The following is a 20892-nucleotide window of genomic DNA, read 5'->3' on the forward strand; positions in this document are numbered from 1 at the left end:
GGTCTTAGTGGTCTAATTTGATTCATTTTTAAAGCGTTGAGTGGCAAAATCTAGTAGATGAAGTGCAGGTACATGGGAGCTTACTACTAGTCTGGCTAATACAAAGAAACACGTGGGTGGTTGGAAATGTCTATTGTGCACATTCAACGCAGGGAATGTTAAATGGTTTGAAGGGACCACTAGAGGTCACGTAGTCAGTACCACACGTGAAGCAGGAAGAACTTTTAGGTTAGACGAAGTTGCTCAGGACCCTTTCCAGATGACCACTGACTATTTTTAGGATGGAGCTGGCTCTCTAGGAAGCCTGTCGCAGTGTGTGCCAGGTGTTTCTGTGCTGCCCAGCGAACAAGCTGCTCTGTATTTGTTTTGGCCCTTGTTCTGTGTGAGTAACAGAGGCTTCTGAATTCTTGGGTCTGGATGAGCTGCCTGGCAGGGGTCTCTGTGGTGTTTGTTGTTGGAACCTGGCTTTGGAAGATCTCATAATCTGCTGTAGTTGCAGAGAAAGTAGCTGGGACACAACATCAAAGTTCATTGCTTTATTCAGCGCTGGAAAGAAAGTTGCAGCAAATATTTTATCAGTGAAGCAATGCAAAGATGAAAAGACCTGATGGAGAATTGAGAGAAGTTTAGTTGACTTTTGATTACCTGTGGAATGACTTATCAAGGTTAAGGATTATTTGTGCTTAGCACTTTTCCCACTTCCCCTGAACCACACCTTTCATTCTTATGATCTCATATTGTCCTTACTTTTGATAAAGTGAGATATATGCGATGCTTATGATACGAAAATGTAGGCTACTTGTTTTGTATTATAGTTATCCAGTTTACTATTCTTCTTCCCTTTATTACCTTGACAATTAACACTTGACTGTATCTAGAAACTTCCCTGTGTGCTTGGCTCTCCTCTTATCAAGAGTAAAAATGAAGAGTCGTGTCAAAAATCATGTCTAATTATTCACTAAGTAAAGGTTCCTCAACTTTGATCTAAACCTACTTACTGGGAAAGCAGCAGCTTCCTAATATGCAGCTACTCCCAGCGTTTGGTGATCTAGATACTTCTGGAGGGTAGGAGTGCCTACTATTTAATGTAATAAATGTAAAGAAGAAAATCTATTTCTGTCTTGATTTAGTGGTGGTATGCTTTCATTTACATGAAAAATAAAAGTATCTGGTTAGCAACAGTAAGCTGCTAAGTTTGTGTTCCAGATTGTTGCTCTGACCACGCTTGTAAAAAGCATGAGAACTTGGATGTGGAAAACCATCCACAGTCTGGGTGTGAACGGGCTTTCTTCTTTGTGTCCCAGCAAAGGTGCTCCACTGAGACCAATTTCAGTGATGTGCTCCTTTCTTTGAGGGGTACTTTGTGGTTGAACGGGTCCTCTCCATCTCGGATTGTTTGTTGGTTAGAATAAATTGCGGAATCCTTCCAGTACTTGACATGCACCCAACTGTGTGACTTGTCCAAAACTCAGGTTGAGACTGCCCCACCAAAAAGCTGTTCGTAACCTTACGGTGAGCTTCCCATCTGAATCTGTTCAAGGTGCTACATCCAGTACATACACTGAAGCTCTTGCTCCTGTTTCTACTTGCAGCAGAGGGGAGTAGTGAAGTCTGCCCAGCTTTCAGAGCAGTCTAAATGTGAAGGTGTCAACTGTAACTGCTGAGGTGAGTTCCAAGGGAAAGGAGGCTGCTAAGCTTGAGAACAATATTTAATTTGGTAGTAAATTTCATGTTGGTATTCCTAGGGAGCTATTAGCCAGTATTATGGGGGGGAGGAAATCACAGTCCTGGAAACATGTGGAGCTTTAAGGCTCCAGGTAATAAGGAAGAGCAGATCGCCCCTGTGACCAGAGGTGGGTGTCTAGGCCCAGGTTTAAAGCTTAGTTACAAGATGAAAGGAACTGTCTGCTAGTGACTGAGAAGGTTTAATCATTCCTGTAAATTGCTTCTGGAGCCTGTCTGTAACAGTTGACTGAGCTAAAAGCTCTGAAGGGTTCTGTTTAAAACAAGTATTGCCAAAATGTATCAGTAACCTAGATTTTATAGGTTCGCAGATACATGTTAAACTTGCAATACTGGGCATTGCGTTCCCATCTGTTGGGGTAATTTTGTAAACCTAAGATGTAGACAATTTAAAGAGTTTTGGCTTGTAATTAAATCTTTAAATGTTAATTCATCATGCAGTAGTAAAATGATTGATATGCTTTTTTTCCATAAAAACAGGATGTCTGTTATTTAAAAATAGTCCTCGTGATCCCCCACCCCCGCCACCCCCCAGGTGCTTTCTGTCACTGTCTAAATGTGGCAACTCTTAAATAGCCAATTCTGCCTTCTTTTTAGTGGGGTTCTTGCTGTCAGGCTTCTTGCAGGCTGCCTTGTTAGCGGCAAATATGCCATTGAAACCACAATGTGTAATTTTTTCTCATTATGAAAATATGCCCTAGTTCCAGGGTGGTTTAGTTTTTAGATTAAAATGCACCTTGCAATAAAGACACTGCATTGAATTTCCTACGTTGGCTTTTTTCTGATGGGTGGGTGGGGGAAGTGGCTTGGATGCATTCAGAAATCTTCAGGTTCTGAAATGAAAATGAAAGCAACTGCAAATCAAAAGTTTAGGCCTCATGTGAGGGGCTGCCCCATAGTGCAATGTGTCCCTGTGGGTCATGGAAGCCTATCTTTGTACACTTTTGCATTTCCAAATATTTTGGCTTCTTTTTGTTAAGGAGCAGGTTCTGTATTTGGTCTGCAGATTATTTATTTTGGGCTGAAGTTTGGTAATATTATTTAAACACCCCAAAATTTGGACCTAGGATTGGGCTCTAAGCTGCCCAACTGCCCTGTTGGCTAGCTGACAATTTTGTGAGCCATCTGGTTCGAACGGCTAAAGCTGTGTCATGTTTAAGTTCGTCAAGATCAAGACACCTTTTTTTTAGTATCTTCTAATCCAGTTTGTTTGTATGCCTTAGAAGCTGGTCTTATTGGAGATCCTTTTGTGCATTAGTTCAGTCACTTCTATGCATTTTTTAAAATTCTTATTGGTGAAAGGCATACCTTGTTGCCATTTAGTCTGCAGTCTGTGTTTTTTTTTCCTCCAGGTGTGTGTTCTTATTTAACATTTTTTATAAGGAAGATAACAGTGCAGTAATATAGGTGGGAATAGAGACTGCTTTGGAGGGCTTCTTCAGAGGGATACAGAAATGCACATGGAAGGAAATCTGTAATAGTGCAGTAGAATGACCATAAGAATACAGGTATGAGCAAAGTTAGGTCATGTTTTAGGTTGCTCCTACTGAATAGAGAAGAGCAAGATTTCTTAAAACTTGGGCCGAAATCCAAAGTGATACCAGTGTTAAAAATCATCTGTAGTGTTAATGGAAAGGATCTGAAACTGGTGGAGATTTTAAGCCAGTTTTCTGTACTAACTAGTCTACTGTTTGGGGCACCACAATCCAGATCTGTTGGGTTATTCCCATTACCTGTGTTTTTGTATTTTGTAGTTTGATCATTAGAATTGTTATGTAGATTTACGTATTTTTGATATAAAAGATACTAGAAGGGCCACAGCAGTCATCTTCTGACATGTATTTGCATCTCCATTTTGAAAGGTACCTGTTTTCCTTTTAAAGTGATACTGAAATACTAGTATGCAGGCACTTGATATCCAGCACTTGGGTTCATTTATGGTCAAACACTTGTATTTATTTGTCTGTCTGACCTGTTTGCTTTTTCTCATGAACAGGAAGGGAATTGGAAATGCAAGACAATCTCAAGGAACATGATGATTTCAGTGACTCATTTGTTTAATCTAAAACTTACTGTGAATAGGTTCCACGCTGACTGACAGGGTATGACTTCATTGAAGTTCTGGCTATTTGAAAATCAAGGCCAAAAATGATTAATATGAGCTCTGTTTCTCAGTTTGCCTTGTATGTTCCACCTGTGGAATGCACCAGAGGTAACTACCCCAGTGCTGTTAGGAGCACTCGTGCACCACTTCTGCATCTCCTTCTCACTGCTCCAAGATGTTCTCAGGGTGAGGCTATAAAAAGGGTTATGGCAATGAGGAATATGAGGAAATGTTGCCTCGTTTCTGTCCAACCACAACAATTTTGCTCTTGAATTTCAGATCAGAACTGCAACCGTAGGGAGTGTCAGGCTTGAGTGATTTGATGGACACACCCAGGGCGTATGCTAAGGGAGTATCAGGAGTTTTTAACTCCTACTCAGGAAATTTCATTGGTTTATCTTAGAATAGAGGAATATCTCCTAGCTCATCTGTTTTTACCCTTAGCTGCCTGAAAAGAAAACCGCAAAAAATCTTCTAGAAATGCAAAATCTGGAATTACCAATTAAAAAAATACTAGAAGTATTAACTGCAGTGTGGCACTTAGCTGAATCTTATTTATACAGGGCATCTAGGAGAGAAGATGGGATAAGGGAGAGAGATGCAGTTGTGCTTAGGTGAGACAGGGCAAAGAGTTGTCCTGGTGATCCTGGGGGGTTGCATTAGCCCTTCTTATACCATGCTAGTGGACCTCTGCTTACCTCTGAGTGTACACCTGGGACTGGTAGCAGTATGACGGTATCACTGAAAATGAGCTTTTTGTTGATAGAGGTAATCATATTTAGGAGGCATGCAAGACAATTTTTTTTTCTTAAAGCAAAGAAGTATTTTGCTCATTGGGTCTGGTATAGCTCACAGAGATCCACTAGAAATTTTTCTGAGCTATACCAGAAGAGGTCTGGGTGGGTAAGTGAAGAGATGTTCCTTGCTATGTTTGTCAGTTAATGGTTGTTATAAAAGGACTCAATTGGCAAAATGAGTTAGAAGGTTTCAGCCGCTCGTGAAAAACCTACCTTTCACTAATGTGTTTTTTTACAGGGTGGTATTTTCCATGGGCTTCACTGTAAATTTTTAATTTTCAATTTGTTTACTTATCTTTTTTCCCCGAGCCTCATGTTTATAAATGAAAAGCTAGGCAACATGCCTGAGATGACTTAGAAAAACAAACAACCCCCCCCCATGCACAACCAAAAAGCCTGTCTGTCAGCCTGTTTTATTTGGTTAGGACAGTTGAACAACATGAGCCTGAGAAACTTCAAGGTTCTTTTTTCTGTGTCCTGTCCTATCCTGTCCCCGCCCCTGCACCCAAATCAAAACCTAGTTTGGATTTAGTCTGCCTTTACAGCATCTCTATACATCAGTTGGAACATGCGTAAGGTATCATGCTTGAATGCTTTATAGGAGTTGCAAAGGATTGGCATATACTTTTACATAGCCTTGGACTTGTGACCTGATACCTAGTTTATCTAACCTAGATGCCCAGGTTGGTATAGTAAAGAACAACCCAACATGTTTCAAAATTTTTCTGGTTTGTAGAACAGCATACAGAGCTATCGAGCTGCAAAAATTCAAATCTCTTCCACATGAAAGCGACAGATTTAAGTGAATCTGTAGCTTCTTAACACCAAACATGCCCTTCAAATTCTCCCTTAACTCTTTGAGGTGTAACTATCCACTTCACTGTCCAACAAGTAAGTAACAATCTTCTGCTGATTGTTTGCAAGAGATTGCTATACTCTGAAAATTACACAGTGGGATATTTGGGACAGGGTTCTCCACCAATGCTTTAACCAAAGTAACTGAGAATGGTGTATTGCATTTCTCCTTTAGTATTGCAAATTTGGAGGGAGACTGTGCTGAAGATAAATCTTCAGTCAAAACAGATTTGCATTCCTTGTCTAGGTTTAGTGAAACAAAGCGTATAAAGAACCCTGAAAGGTAGGCTTTATGCTCTTCATCTTGTCTTAAAGATAGTGACTTCTGGTAAATTCCCTGATTTGAATACTACTGAATACAGAGTTGGGACTTCCTGGGAATATTTTTTCTATATTATATATAGTACATTGCTACTGAGGAATGAGTGATTGTGTATTCAATGGTAGTGATAATGCAGAAACACCATTGCAATACAGTTGCTGATAAGTATCCTTTTTTTATTCGTTGCATGCCCCTGTTCAGGTATTGCTGTCTATGTGAAATAGCTAACTTTGTGTGACTTTCCCTCACCTGCCAATAACTGTTGTAAATTGTGTTAATACAATGTAAGCAATATTGGACAAAAGAGAAAAGTACCTTTTGGTCTCACCCTATAAAATGGTATGTAAAATGGCTATAAAGTAACCTAGTTTTTCTTTGAGTACAGGCAAAATTCCATGAGCAGAGTACCTGGATGTTGTTACCTATTACTAGTATTCTATTAGGGTTTTTTTGGTATGTATTATTGCAAATTATCTAGGGCTGACCCAAAACAGAAGTGCTTTCCTTTGATCAAACAGGAAAAATAAATTGTTCTGTTTTAAAATGTTAGTTCCTGAAATTAACAACATTAGGGTGTGTATTCTAGATTTGTAAACAGCGTAGCTAGCTTCAGAAATAATATTCCCACAAGTAAAATTATTTATGAGCATTAAAGACCTGTTTTTCAAATGGATACTTTAGTAGTAGTTTGTCAAAGGTTAAGTAGCGTTATTACTTATCATAGGTAGGAAATAAACTGAATTAGTTTTGTTGCTGGAAGCCAAAGTTTGAGAACTGTTAACGCTTTCTGTGTTCTATTCTGGATTTGAGACAGTAGTAGAACCATGAAGCTCAAGTGGCAAGCCTCTCTGGGCCACTGGCTTCCCTAATTGTGAAGGAGGGAGATATTTGTACCTGAAGTTTTTATTTAATTTTAATCTGACATAAGCTGAGTGAGCAGTTCTTCCAGCCACAAAAGCCAAAATCCTGCAACAGCCTTTAAGGCATATTCACATGTGAAAGCTGTGTAATTCTTGTTTTTGTTTGCCTGTGTCAGAAATTTGGTTCAAAGCTTCCTGCCGTATCCTTTTCTGATGAGATATGCAAATCCAACTCTTTATGAAGGTCAAGTCTTAAAAAACTATGATTGCTTCTTTGGTTGTACCTTTTATGAACGCTTTCTTAAAAGCCAGAGGGCTTATCTGTGATTTAGTCTTCACACAAGTAACAAGTATCTGTCCCTATGTACTGTTTCACAACTTGATCCAATTTAACCTGCTATTTTCTGGCTTGTCCTCTTTTCTCTGAGCTACAAGCATCTTTTAAGAAGCATCTTTTAAGGTGACTGCATGTAGCGTGCTATGACTTGGAGGAAAAGAAAAATTCAACACCTTGTTGAAAAGAAAATATTAGAAATACTGTAGTATACAAATATTTCATCTCTATTCTCCACCATTCACCTTAAGACTATATCAGATTATTTTCTTGAGCTTGGTTTTCAAGTTTTTTTCCTCTTTTTCTCTATTATATGCATAAGTTGAAGTGTTGCCAAAATCTTGCTTAGCTTACTGTGCATTATTCCCATCAGTGGATTGGCTGATAATGGGAAGATCAGTGTGTGTGGTAGGCATGGGTCTTCAGAGGCATTGATGTCTGACTTGTACAACTGTAGGTAATTTTGGTAAACACCTCTGCCTTGCTGCAGGTGTGCATAGCCAGGTAGAGGTGTCATGCTGTGTAGCATAGGATTCTCATTACACTGAGTAAGTATATGTAAAGTTGCGGGTAACTTTATTTTTTAACTACTGCTGCTACAGGAGCTCCCTAATTATCTCTGCATTAATGGAAAACAATACTTTGGTTTGTTTTCTCTGTACAAACAAGCTTTGATATATTCTTACCTTATATTGTCAGTTATTGTAATCTTTCTAGACCTGACATGAACCTACGCTGCTTGCTAAGTCAACCAAATCCAGCATTTGCTGCTCTGACTTTATTTTGTTTTAGGTCTACAATTTTTCTGCTTAGCTTGTGGAGTAAAAGAGATGTGGAAAACCACGATCAGCTACTGTAAAGCCTTTTTGTTTAGAGTTTGGGATTAGTGAAATTATCCATGTGTTGTTCTCTGCACAGCAAAAGGGTGCATTTTGAATAGACATAATCTTTAGATTATCCTGATTAAATGCTAGTGAAACAATTGGCCTGATGCTGAAAGCATCTTGTGTGATTTCACTTTCTGTTGATATCTAGCCTTTTCCCTACTGTGACAGTAATGCCTGTATTAATGAACATATTTGAGTGAAATTGATCAGATTGCATGAGAATTCAGATAATTGCATTCTCCTTCTTTCCCCTCTGCAAAAGAGGAAAGAGTCAATACAAGTGAGCTACTGCAGTGTCCTGTAGTGCCTTCCAAAGCCCAGTCATTTATTATTGAATGTTTTTATTTTATTCTGTAGGTAAAAAAATAAGGCAGCATTGTGTTTCTTATTTATATTTTAAGGAACTTGCTGAAACTAGAAATAAGTGTGGATTAAAGTCAATGTAATGTAGATTTGGTTATAAGAAAAAAAATGAAAAAAGACCCTTTATTTATAAATAATTTATTTGGATATGAGAAACTAGAATAATGCAGAAAAATCTTGCTTTTTTAAGTGGTGAACCGATAGGCAACCAACTCATAGTTTGTATTAAATGAGTGTGACCCAAGTTGGGAGGTGTTTTCACTTCTATAATCAAAGATCTGCAAGCATGGCTGAGCCCCTTCGATACTGCAGTTGTGCCCAGTGCTCTGGAGTAGTCAGACTCGCATTGTGGTGGGAGTTGCAAGGAGAGGAGTCTTTGGAACACCTGCAAAAGTAGTATGAGAATACTGAGGTTTAGCTGCTGATGTCTTCATTTGAGAAAGTAATGTTTCAATTGGCTGCCTTAAGTCTGTAAGTGCCAGCTTTCAACCGCTTTTGAGGGAGGTCTTCTGAGATTCAGAAAGTTTTTGTCAAACAGGCTTTTAGCAGTTAGTCTTTGTATTCCTCATTTGAATTCTCTTCCATCTCTTTCATTAAATATTGATAAATGTAGAGATGTATATAGTAAACAGCAGACTGCAGTTTAAACTACCACATATGAAGAAATCACTTTTCCTAGGAAAATCAATATCTAACGCATAGGAACACACCCCATCGTTTTGGATAATATACTGCTTACTCCAAATGGTGACTCTGCTAAGAAAAGGACCATATAATCGTGTCCTAACTGCTGCTATAGAGACATGAATATCTTCCAGTGGAAGTCCTCATCCCTAAATGCCTTTAGGGAAGGGTTTTGAGAATAGCTTAGATACTGTAGATGACTCAGGCAGCAGTGACCATATGAAGTATAGCCAAGTGCAAATGAGATGTCTAGTGTATCTGAAATGCGAACTAACATCCACCACTTCCGGACTGACAAGCCAGCATCGTGTGCTTGAATATTTTTATATGTGGGTTTAGGAACCTTAGTGCAAGGTATTTGAAAGAAACATCATTGTTCCAGAACCGTAAAATTGGATAATTCACATTCCTAAAAGGTGTATTAAGTGCTTCATCTCCAGCAAGGAATGAGACCACAGCTGAAGCTACAGCTTCCATATCACTGTGAAGGCCAAACTTCCATTTTGCCTAACAGCATGCCAGAGGATCGCACATGCATCTCTTTGGCAAAGTTTGCAGCGAATTTCCAAAGTTTATCTGGTATTTTCTTGTGCTCTGTGCATGTCGTTACTGCTAACTCCCTCAATTTGTTACCATTAAAACAGAGCAAATGCTGTTTCATTCATTGCTGGATATGAAACATTTGGGAACAGGTGTTAAAAGTGTAAACAGTGAGATAGGAAAAGCTTGAAGATATGATGGGCAATATATCTATTTTATATAAACTGTAGTCTTTGCACCTAAAAGAAACCAATTTTTTTCTTTACCACTGGATTTTTTTTTAGACTTATACCACAGTGATGAGGCTTTTAATATCTTTAATGCCCTGTTTCTACGTAGATCACTTCTTTAAAGTAGCTTTTTTCCTCTATATGCCTCAAAGTACTCTTTCTATCCAAATTAATTACAGTCCCTGCCTGTCTCCTGGAATCTAGCCAGATCTGCTGGAAAGAGATGCTCTGCACACCAACATTAGAATAAGGGAATGCAAGAGTCTGAAGGGTTTTTGCTGAGATCTGGTACCTGTAATGAAACTTATTCTTTGGGAAGCTCTTTTCCATGTAAGCTATGTTTCCAGGTCGTACCATTTGACTGCATCTAGTTAAGAAATACGAGGTTTTATTCATTTGCGTAGTGTTTGTGGTGTTCCGGTATGTCTCTTGTCCTTCCAAAGCACCAGTAATTCACTTGACTGAACTTGTCATGTTCTGTTTTGGTACACATGACAGTCAAGTATTTTCAAATGTGTTATTTCTCCATTTAAGTAATGTTTCTTGCTGAGGTAAACCCTCATTTAAGTATACCTGCAGAAATGCTTTCAAATGCTCATTGAACTTTCTTTTATTGCTTTAACTTTGAAATATCAAAACAATGATTTTTTGCCATTTTTTTTTTCAATTTTGCTTTCTGCGTATCTGATTTTCTACATCTTTTCTTTAGGTACGTAGATGAGGACTGAACTGTGTATATGTCTGTATGTATGTTGATATGTGGAATAAATTTGGGAGTTCTGGTTCGCTAATAAAGTGCATCTGCTGCTTAGGTGGCCTTCCATACTTTTGCTATTGCAGCAGCTATGCTCTTAATAGTTTATAATGCAAGGCCTAAAATTAATATTAATTTGCTTCCCTTTGTAAAGTTAATTAACTCTTAAAGATGTAACTTGCTTTTGATAACTTTGAGACCTAGTGATGTCTTGATAGGGTGGCACTGACATCTGACTTAGGTGGAAAATTTCTCTTTTTTCAAGAGCATGTCACATACCTGTTTGATCTATCTGTTGGTGGTGAAATCAGTAACATATTGAATTGTTCAGAAGCGAAGTCATTGACATCATATGTATTCCTTTCCATCACACACCTCCCCCCCCCCCCCCCCCCCCCCCCCCCCAAAAGAAAACAAAACACGGTATCAAGTCACTGCATACCATTATTAATTTATGGCCTCTTCAGGGCATAGTTGTCATTTGATAAGATCTGCTTTGGTCCGCAGGGAAATTAATGGTATTTCAATCAGTAAGAATTATACCCAGTGAGAAGTATGCTAGTTATCCTTGCTAGGTCACAGACAATTAAAAATCCTTAATACTAGTTAGATTTCCCTTGTTTTAAAAACATTAATTTGTTCCCTAGAGCAAAGTATATCAGATACTTACAGTTAGCATGCCTTGTACATGTGACAATTATGCTTATAATCCAAATGAAGTCCCTTTTGGGACAGTGTCTAAAGTAGACTCTTAAAACTGGAAACATAATAAAAAATGGAACTGAAAAATACCTTGAGAGTTGCTGAATGTATCACCTATGTAATTATTTCATGGCTTTCTTTATAAGGTGTTATTTTTCCAAAATTTCTTTTTGGATGTGTACTAATAAAATAATACAACAATGAAGAAAAATATTTTATAATGTTGATTTTTTTTAAGGGGAGTTTAACATCTCTCAAAAGTGAGAGTCTTTGCTAACAAGGCTGTCAAATACTTTGTGAATGATCAGCTCAAAGAATAGGAAGTCTCAGTTCACATATTATAGGACTTGGATTTAGTATTAAAAAGAAAAAAGTAGGAAAAAAAATTATTTTTACTCTCAAATCTGATAAGTGTATACTTAGCCTTTATAACCAGTGCTTCCACCTCCTGAAGTTTTGACTAGCAGTATCTGTGTTAGTTGTTTCATGTAGGTCTTAGTCCTTGTCATTTGTGCTAGATGCACTTTTATTAGACTCTGGTTTAGTGACTGTGTTGGATGTTTTGTATTAGACCGTGGTGTACATGGTGGTATGATGGAAGAAGATCTTGTTTGAAAACCCAAATTTGATTTCCTTGTTTAGGTGTTGTGGACATAATTCTCAGCAGGAACAGAGGCTTGGGAAAATGACTTCTTGAAATGTAGGTGATGAATATTGTAGTTCTCTGTGCAATTTTAATCCAGCATGAATTGACTCAGTTACTGCATAAAATTGTGGCGTTGTACTCCCCTGCACTTTCCCATCTAACTTTCTGCTTGCAGAGGCATTCTAGTAGCTATTCAGTGAACTGGCTGGAAATTGCTTTTCATGGATGCTAACCTGCCAAAGAAATTTCAGCCTCCAGTTGCCTTGGCTCCCTTGATCTGGTTCACCACATCACCAACTGACTCTTGTTGCCAGCACATGAAAGGGTTGAGAGAGTGGGAAAAGACAGGACTGCTTTCCTCTGCAACTCGCTCTTGCTCCAGACTGTAAAGTATGCATGGAATTAAGCTGGAACAGACGGTTGAACCCTGAAGGCCAAAGCTAGGGTTTTGTGTGTCTCTTGGATGTACATTTCCAAGTGCTTTTTCAGACAAAGTGTATCCTTTAAGGCTTTCAGGTCTTTTTCTTTATTTTTTTAAGATGGTCCTATTTCAGTAGTGAGTAATTGGAGAGCTAGATGAAATCTTGTTAAAATACAGTGAAACAAAATAGAGGTGGAATCCCTAACAATGACTTTTAACTTGCATTTATATAAGTGTATAGTGCTGAGCTGTGGGGTGTCTGCCATTGGGGTGCTTGCAGAGGCTGAGCTATACCTGGTGAGCCCTTTGACACTTGACTTGTCAACCTCCTTCTTTCTTTAAAATCCAGTAATTGTTTTTGTTTCACAGAAGTGTGTGAAGAGGAATGCTTGGAGACTCCAATAAGGAAGTTATATGTAGAATATAGATTAGTCCTGGACTTTAATGTTGAGCAATGCCTTCCATAACCCATGCAAAACCAATATGCTATTATGTCTTTCTTTTTCTTCCTGTGGTTAGAGTAGTAAAGCTTATGCGAGTCTGACTGTGACCCAGTTAATGAGTGTACCAAACTTTCACTTTCTGTCTTGAAAGGAAAAAGAATAATTAATCAAAATCACAATATGAAGACAGCCAGTAATCAGTAAATATTTCATTTTTCAAACCTGCAAATCATTGGAGATTGTTTACTCCCAGAGTGTTGTTGAGATTTACTCAGAATTAAAATAAGGTTAAATACATTTTTACTTGATCTCTTGTATTTTGGGAACTTAGACACAGAATTAAGAAGGCAAATTCTCAAATGTGAGCGCAGGGTCAGTAAGTATTTTCTATGTATTTTCTGATAGCATTATCTGAATGCAGTACAAGTTCTGAACTTTTACTGCTAAAAGGCATTGTCTTGTGTTCTTATTAAGGCACCAGCATCTCTAACCTATGAAGATTGGTTGATAAACATCCTTTATTATTGTAAACATCCTCTTGACCATCTGCCAGCTAAGGCCAGAGAGGAAGGTGGAGGAAGGTAGAACCTTTTACTTGAGAGCTTGTTTTAAGGCCTATGTCTCGTCATGTATGTGTTTTATTGAGAAACAGATGGTTTGTGAAATCAGCTTAAAAAATATAACAGAAAAAAAAAATCCTTTTGTGACTTCTGCAGCATGGTATTTGTGCTGTGAATATAAGCATGTTAAAAATGTTAACAACTATAGTTAAAGGTAAACTGCTTGAAAACCTTAATTTTTTTTTCCAATTTAAGATCATACTCATAAACTTTCTGAAGTCCACAGAAAAATCTGAAAAAAGAGTAGGCTTCAGACAGCAATTTCAAGTAAGACGTTTTGCTGTTCTCCTGCTTTTTCCCCTTTCATTCCAGATGATACCAGTCATTCCACACAGCGGTTGGTAAATTAGTGAATATGAATCATAATTTGAATTGGTGGAAAATTAAATGTAAACACAGCATGCACGTTTATATGCAGACAGTTTCTAAGAGTAGTGTTCTTGTAATATTCTCTTAATATCTGTATGTATTTTGTGTTCATTATTACACTGCCAAATTAGCACAGTATTTGTTAGGCTTTGCTGACCTGAGCGCGGTCTGTGGTGTGCTCAGGTGGTGATGGCGCCTAGGCCTCATGGGTGCCTCTGGCGCTGCCTTCTGTCTTCAGCAGAAAGGAAAGGTTTCAAGATGGGCTGTGTTCAGGACTCGTGTTTGGTGTTGGCATCGCTCATCCGAAGGGCTTTGTTGTTGTTAAGTTACCTTTATTTTGGAGGGGTGTTTTGGATTAGTGATACTGACATTCATTGTTTACCTCTGATGTTCTTAGTTACAGCTATGGCTTCGTCCTGAAGTGATCATTTCTTAAAGGCACTAATAGTTTTCCTATAATGACCATACCTGGTCAGTTAAGAATTGATTGGTGAGGCGTTGGGGTTTATTTTCCATAACTCACGCAACCAAGAGCAAAGTGACATGCGTGACCGAGCACACTGGGCCTGTAGGGCTGCGCTCCCCTGGCTGCATCCTGTGGGGCTGTGTTGGGTGCAGGCGAACACTGTCCTTCTGAGGTGTGCGCTGCCAACAGTTGGGTTTCAGGGCAGGCTTCAGGTGATAGGAGGGGTTTTCGTGTGCTTAGTGTAGATATGAGGAAATGAGCCCTTCCTTGTGCCTCTGTGTGCTTTGTGCTGGTTTTTGTGCTGTTTTTTTTTTCGCACTTCTGCTCTGTGTGTGACTGTGGTGGTTGAGATGCTGCTGATGGGGAAACCCTTTTAGGTCAGTATCTTCCAAAGTAAGTGCTACCCTCAGAAATGTAGTAGACGTGTATCTTTAGACTTGGAGCTGTTCTCTTGGCAAGAAAAGACCTTTCAGTTTATTCACCAAATCAAAGCTACAAATAGCAATTATTCCATACCCAAAGGCTGAGGTGATATGTGGGATGATGGATTTTTTTTCTGGGTTTCAAACACCCTTCAATGGAACATGCCAATAATGCTCATTATGTTTGAAACTGGGCAGTAAATTATACTTGTATGTAATTGCTAGATAATTCTTTGTTACTGACCTTTCTAAAAACTAGTTTAATCAGAGCAGTTTTGCATACGAATTATGAGATGATTTGCCACAGGTCAGGGTACGATCCCTTAACAGAGCACGCCAGTCTAGACTTGCTTGTCTCCCATCTCTGGGACACAAGGACTGTGACGGCTTGTCTTCGACTCCCGTTACATCAGTCGTTCTAAAAAGGGAAACTGCAATATGTGGTAACTAGATCTGTGGTGTTTCTTTCAAATGCTTCTGACGAATCTCTTGGAATAAGTAAAACTATACTGGAACCTAACTTCAGAGTGTATTGATGGGTTTCAAGTTTGCTTGTACCTGATAAAATTAGTTTTTTATTTTTTTCACCTCAAAAATGATGAATAGTTGTTTGAGGTAACTAATAAAGCCCCTGGGATGAGATTTTTTTTATTTGGGTGTCTCATAGCTCCAGCCCTCTCTCTTGGCAGTTATCATTTCAGCAATATTAAACTGGATTTGCATTTTCCTAGCAAAATTGAGCATTTTCCCCTGGGAAGCTCAGGGTGTGGTGGTGTGGCCACGCCAGCCTGGCACAAGCCCATAGAGCCCCTGGAAGGGCGCATCTTGCTTCTGTCCTCTCCATTGCTGGCATGCTGCTCCTTCCTACGTCCTCCGCCTCCAGATGATGCCTTGTGCAGAGCTGGGAGTTGATCCTGCTGAAAGCCAGCAATGCAAAGACGTGCAAAGGCAAGAGCTCCCACAGCAGCACGCACATGCTTTATAATGGGCTTGAGTAGTCCTGTGCAACCTTAATAGGATGTTTCCAAAATTAGCTGCCACTTATGGTATGTCTGTTTTTTTATAAACAGAATTTGTTAAAGTTCTGCTTGTACCCCAAGTTCCTGCTCTAAATTGTTTGAATTCCATGTGATTCATTACTAATGTTTTCTTCCCCATGCTTTTCCTAATCCCAGCTGAAGATAACCATTGTGGAGTTGCAGTGGCACTGTCATGTTGTTACAATTGGACAAAATCCTTTAAGACCTGTCTTAGGCTCTTCATGGGCATTATCTGTGGAAATTAAGGATTGCATAATAATCCTATAGTTTTTCAAAATAGGCGTCCAAACATATGGAAAGAAAATCTGCTGTTAGTTAATTCAAATGACCACAATAAAACTGAGAATGTCTTTTCTGTGAAGTATTTTCCTATTTCTGAAACAGGTTGAAGCTCTGTGTGTTCTCAAGACAATGTGTTTTAAAGCTAGTGTTAAAATGGTCTAAGAATTTTAAATAAAACTTGCTGGTTTTCACAGCAGGTACACAGGTAAGCTTTTGTAGATAGGAATAATATGGACAGTATTTAAGAATAATTACTTGTCACCAGGATTGTTTGTGTTCAGTGTAAGAGAATAACCGATTTTTTTTAAAGATGTACCTATGTCTATATCTAGATATTCAAAGATGACATGTCATGTGGAGTCTATAACTTCTATCTAATAGCATTCCTTTCTAGCTCTTGCTATGCAAAATTTTGGCTGCATGATACGAATGGAGAAATATTTCTATGAAAAACTGAACAGCAATGTGTTAATTTTTTCTCAAGATTGATAGTCTTTTTTTTTTTTACATTCAACTGGGGGAATGTAAACCTTTGCTGACATGTTTATTTAAATGAATCACTGGAACAGGTTCTTCTCAAGGCTTTTATTTAGAAGAGAAGTCATGTTCTGCCCCAGAAGGGTATGGGGAAGCAGATGAATTGATTTGTTCCTGTGTATTCTTGACTCTGATAGAAAATAACTCAAATGGATTAGAGACAAAGATGTAATTTGGATTGTTAAACTGCTTAAAAAGAAGTGTTGTTTTTTTAATGGCTACAGTTTTTGTGCATTTGTTACTGATTCTCCTTATACATTTGAACTTTTTAGCCTGGCATGAGATTAGAGAATTTTACCTAAAGGAAATCTCTAGTTTACAGAGTTCACTTGATTCAGAAATGGAGATGCGTAGGGTGCAAAGACAGAGTGATTCTCCTGTTACTGCAGTGGGGATGAGCTGCTGAGAGCACTTTGCTCCCTTCTGGTGGGCCACTGCTGCAGGCAGGGGTGGCCAGCATCTGTCAAGGTAGAATATGGCTTGGAGAGGCCAGATGGTGGTGGATTCTTCTCTGTCAGTATTATACCTTTCTGTGCCCACATCAATTTTAGTATTCTGTGCTGTAACGGCTGCATTTTTTTTAGAACTGCTATTTGGCTACTTTTGCTTGGTGCTGCGTGTTTGCAGTTACTAAACTTTGTGGCCGTTTTCTTGGAAGAGTGTTTTTATAAAGTAAACTAAGTTTCCTTTAAAGAGGCAAATAGTTTATTTTTATTAGTTATGTTATCTTCTTATATGCTGCAGCTTTATATTAAGACATTTTTTTAGCTCTTGTGCTTGTAGGTTGTTTTTTTTCCCTTTAGTTCCCCGGTACTAATGAAGGAGTACTTACTGAAGTGTAGAATCTCAATTGGTGGCAACATGGGAATATTTCACATGCTTCATTAAGATTGGATAACCTTGATGTTTTGTTGGTACTTTATTTTTCTTCGTAATTTATTTTCCCATATTAACTATTTCCTTATCTCAATTTCTTTCCTAGAATTGCAGTTTCCTTAGAAGTGAGGATGTCTATATCTTGGTATCCTTGTTAAAAATCATGAAGTAGTGTATCTTTCCTTCTTTCCTTGTATTCAAGAGTGTTAGCTGTAAAGTGTTTTAAGAGCAGCATTTGTAGATAAATACACTATTTTAGCCCTAGGTTTGGACCAGATTTTCGGCTATACGTGGTCAGTCTGGGCATAAATGGTTCTGTAATAGTGAGACCACCTTAAGAATAGTATTTGAATAATTATGTAGTACATTGAAGGGAACTGGGTAATTTTTCTAGCCTTGTGTTCAACAGTTGAAGCTGGTAATAGACTTTCATGAATCCTTAATAGTTAGCTACATTAATAGTCTCTGGATTCATGAAGTACTTTCTTACATTTCTCTTTTGGTTTGGGTTTATTAAAAGTAATATGTTCAGAGTGTTCTGTAACTCTCTTCCCTGTCTTCCCACGCATAAATGAGCACAGAGTTCTCAAAATGTTACATCTCATTTTATTAGTGAAACTCCTGCAACCTTGGGATGGACAAGAATTGAGACAGATTCAAAAAGTTGTCTGTTCAGATAAAAATCTAGCATGGAAGAGTCTGCTGCTGTTCGCGGCTTGGCATGCAGTTTGAGAGAAATTATATTAGCATTGCATTTTCTTTATTGTGAGTAATTTTGCTAACATTCTTGGGAATGTGAAAGTAGCTGGTTCTGCTGCAACTCAAATATTTTCTCATTTGGGAATGAATATAAAATCTAGATTGGTTTTCCTTCACCCTCTCCTCAGATGTATCAAATTATTGTGTGTTTTAGGTTCAGGCTCTTCATGGAAATTAATCGTTTGACCCCTGTGAAGTAAATATTATCTTCATTAATGGGAAAATTGCAGATCTGACAAGTAAAATTATTTGTTTGAATTATGCAGAGCTCTGAGATGTGGTTGCATTGATAGAATGTCTATTTTCAATAACTTCTTCACAAAACTTAATGTAAGCTATAATAATGTTGTCTAAGCAGGCCTACAAATGCTTTTATGTTTTCTGAACTACATATATGACCAAGAGCATAACTGCGAAATATTGTTTACAGAACAGTTTATCTTGAAATGCAGATAAAAGAGCTATCCGCTGAGAAAAGTATGAAATAGTTTGTAATTTTCCTGAGGAAAACAGGACAGAAAAGAACTTTCTTTGATTTCATCTTAACCTGGCAAAGAGCTTGAAGGCCCTTAACTGGACGGAGAAAACCCCACACTAATTGAAACTGCCAAGTCTGCAGAGCAATTCAAAAGGGTATGAAAACATACAGTACCAATGAGTTAGGAAATAACAGTTGATTAATTTTCATGAAATATGTATGAAAGATGGCTCCCTATTGAAAATGGAAGCCTTGGGTGTGGCAGGAGAGAATATCTTGATTGTTGTTTTTTTTGTCTCTTTCAGTGGGATAGAAATAGTGTATTCTGCTTTATCACAAAGAAGGTGTGGATGAGTTTTCTTTCGTGGAAGGCTTGTAATAGGGTAGAGAAGTTTGGTTTACGTATGCAGGAAACTTTCTAGCTAAAAAAAAATTGACTTTATAGCCTAATTTTGAATGAAGGGTAGAAAAAGATATGGTTTATGGAGTGTGACAATTACAGGTTAAGATTTTCAGTTTGAAATATGTCAGTGCTTTTGAAGACTGAATAAGTTGTGCTCAATTAAATGGACTGCTTCGTATCCTTTTGGATATTTTGAAACAATAGCGAGGTAGTTAATGTTTGTTTCACTGAATTTTACGGGCATTTTACATCTACTCAGCTTTTATTGTGAAGTGTGCTCTTGTAGCAGATACATGGTATGCACTCCTGGAGTGCTATGAAGGGGTCTAGAGCCTTATAGGAATGCTGCTCACAGGACACATACATACAGTTAAAATCTAATGAAATCTGTTCTATGATATTAGAATCACAGAATGGTTTGGGTTGGAAGGGACCTTAAAGATCATCTAATTCCAACCCTCTGCCATTGGCAGGAACATCTCCCACTAGACCAGGTTCCACTATGCTTGGTTTAAACTCCTTTTTGTGGTAAAGGGTACAATAACAGAATTTCTGCAATTTGCCAAGGTATTGTGAAGGACAGGGGAAATCTGATACTGTGTTTTGGTTGTCAAAAGATGTCACTACATCTCAGCGGAAGCAGCACACCAGTTACCAGTACACTGATGCTGTTCAGCAAAGATGCTTCAAAGCTTCTGATTTGTTCACTGTTAGGCAGCTCTCTGCGTTCTTGTTTTGGGTGTTTAATTTGCATAGCTAATGTATTGTTCCTTAAAATATGTATACAGTTAGTTTGTCACAGTGCTGATAAGAGCCTTCATAAAAAGAGAAGCCGTTCTGGTCCTTTGCCATAGGTGTTAAAAGTTGGAAGACTCATATTTCTAATTGCCAATTGGCTGCTGAGTCACTTTGAGGAGATCCTGTTCTTTCTCTTGCCTTGGTTTCCCTTTTTTTTTGTATTTGGTTTAAGGATATTTACCTTGTCTGCAAAGCACTTTGAATCCTTATCAGTAGGAAGCTTCCTAACAGTGGCCTATTTTCTATTGTGCTTCCTCTGTTTTCATTGACCAATAGTTTTAAAACTCCAAAAGTGGAATTACAGAAGTCAGTTGAGATGCCAGCTCAGTTTTTCTTTTCTTTTAATGGCAGTTGGATGGCCTCAAATCACACGTGAAAGAAGAAAACAAACGAACAAAAAGAACCCCAACAAAATAGAAAAGGAGTGAGCTTTCAAATTATGAACTTGCAGATTATTTGCTGAATTTGCCCTTTATCCTTGTTCCGCCAATATTTTCTCCAACAGATGATATTGGTGCTTTGCTTGACAGCAGTAACTCCTGATACAGTGGAAAATCCTGTGCTTTTCTTACAGTTTAGCTGTGACGGGCTGAAAAAACAAACAATAGGACAATATTTTTTTCAGATATAAACTAACTTGTGAAGAGGGAATATTGGACAGCAAAAAAGGAAAGGTGACTACTTCACTCAAAAAATAAATGAGTAAGTGAACTCTGTTTGCATTTACTGTTTGTTTTCTCCATTTCAAACTTAACTACTTGCTTTTCTTACTTTACAGTGCTTCCTGTTGTCATTAATAACACCAGAGGTCACTTTTCCATGATTGTGTTCTGTGAATTCCTTGATGTTCTATTTCAGTTGGTTCAGCCCTGGGCAAAAGTATTAGCTCATAGGTGAGAAGCTCTTCAAGTCAGCAGTATCTTCTTGGGACAGGTATTTTATTTGTAGGATGTGCAGTTTTATTCAAGGTAAATGAAGTGCCATTTATACACTATTACAGTCATGCTGTGTGGCTAGAAAAACTGGCCTCTCAAAATGTGTAAGCCACGGTGATTGTGCATAATCAGGAGAGGTTATGGCTTACAGCACTAAAATGATGTTGTGAACATGAGAAGAAGCCTTTTCAAGTATAATGAAATTAAAGGAAACTTATTCTA

At 38.2% G+C, this 20892-nt stretch overlaps 1 protein-coding gene across 20 annotated transcripts in view; it reads left to right on the top strand.

Moving 5' to 3' along the window:
* The window catches only part of SIPA1L1 (signal induced proliferation associated 1 like 1), a 210785-nt gene that overhangs the window by 48487 nt on the left and 141406 nt on the right, over positions 1-20892 (top strand). For 3 of the 20 annotated variants that reach the window (XM_066998663.1, XM_066998655.1, XM_066998657.1), the window contains one exon: positions 20361-20437. The exons of the other annotated variants lie outside the window; for them this stretch is intronic. The gene's annotated coding sequence lies outside the window, so the exon portion shown is untranslated. The remainder of the gene's footprint in view (positions 1-20360; positions 20438-20892) is intronic. 20 annotated transcript variants of the gene reach the window in all.

The sequence above is a fragment of the Anser cygnoides genome, chromosome 5, assembly GCF_040182565.1.
Source record: "Anser cygnoides isolate HZ-2024a breed goose chromosome 5, Taihu_goose_T2T_genome, whole genome shotgun sequence".
Taxonomy (NCBI): Eukaryota; Metazoa; Chordata; class Aves; order Anseriformes; family Anatidae; genus Anser; species Anser cygnoides.